General features: G+C 56.7%; 1 non-coding gene across 1 annotated transcript in view; it reads left to right on the plus strand.

The window, feature by feature from the left end:
• Positions 1–401: 401 nt before the first annotated feature.
• Positions 402–1,199, plus strand: part of LOC126434102 (small subunit ribosomal RNA) — a 1,910-nt gene continuing 1,112 nt past the window's right edge. Inside the window, exon 1 of the ribosomal RNA XR_007578975.1 lies at positions 402–1,199. This exon is cut by the window's right edge and continues 1,112 nt beyond it. This is a non-coding gene — a ribosomal RNA (small subunit ribosomal RNA).

Genomic DNA, 1,199 nt, shown 5'->3' on the forward strand with positions numbered 1-1,199 from the left:
AGAGTTCGCTTCGGCACCCAAGTGGGGCTTTTGTCCTTCTGTGGCGCTGGCGTTGGAGCTGCCGGTCACCGTAGGTGGCGCGTGTTGTCTCCCGCCGGCAATGCCACGACAGCACGCTCCCGGGCCTCTGTCGGCAGCGGCAAGCTCAGTTGGGAGCACGGGTGGTCGCACCTAAAGCGTCTACTCGCCAAACTCCGGGCGATTGCGCCTCTCTCGAACCCGACCAAGTACTTAGGACGGCGCTGCGCGCCGCCGGGACCTGAGAGGGTTTCGAGGTGTATGGTGCAGGGGAGCGCAGCCTCCTCCTGTTTGCAGAATAATTGAGCGGACGCTTGCGTGTTCGCGCGGGCCCCCGGGACACACTCCCGGGCGGCCGGCTGCTCAGCTCTAGTTGACGCAGCTCCCTGGTTGATCCTGCCAGTAGTCATATGCTTGTCTCAAAGATTAAGCCATGCATGTCTCAGTACAAGCCGCATTAAGGTGAAACCGCGAATGGCTCATTAAATCAGTTATGGTTCCTTAGATCGTACCCACGTTACTTGGATAACTGTGGTAATTCTAGAGCTAATACATGCAAACAGAGTCCCGACCAGAGATGGAAGGGACGCTTTTATTAGATCAAAACCAATCGGTCGGCTCGTCCGGTCCGTTTGCCTTGGTGACTCTGAATAACTTTGGGCTGATCGCACGGTCCTCGTACCGGCGACGCATCTTTCAAATGTCTGCCTTATCAACTGTCGATGGTAGGTTCTGCGCCTACCATGGTTGTAACGGGTAACGGGGAATCAGGGTTCGATTCCGGAGAGGGAGCCTGAGAAACGGCTACCACATCCAAGGAAGGCAGCAGGCGCGCAAATTACCCACTCCCGGCACGGGGAGGTAGTGACGAAAAATAACGATACGGGACTCATCCGAGGCCCCGTAATCGGAATGAGTACACTTTAAATCCTTTAACGAGTATCTATTGGAGGGCAAGTCTGGTGCCAGCAGCCGCGGTAATTCCAGCTCCAATAGCGTATATTAAAGTTGTTGCGGTTAAAAAGCTCGTAGTTGGATTTGTGTCCCACGCTGTTGGTTCACCGCCCGTCGGTGTTTAACTGGCATGTATCGTGGGACGTCCTGCCGGTGGGGCGAGCCGAAGGCGTGCGACGCGCCTCGTGCGTGCTCGTGCGTCCCGAGGCGGACCCCGTTGCAATCCT

The sequence above is a fragment of the Schistocerca serialis genome, unplaced genomic scaffold, assembly GCF_023864345.2.
Source record: "Schistocerca serialis cubense isolate TAMUIC-IGC-003099 unplaced genomic scaffold, iqSchSeri2.2 HiC_scaffold_1181, whole genome shotgun sequence".
Taxonomy (NCBI): Eukaryota; Metazoa; Arthropoda; class Insecta; order Orthoptera; family Acrididae; genus Schistocerca; species Schistocerca serialis.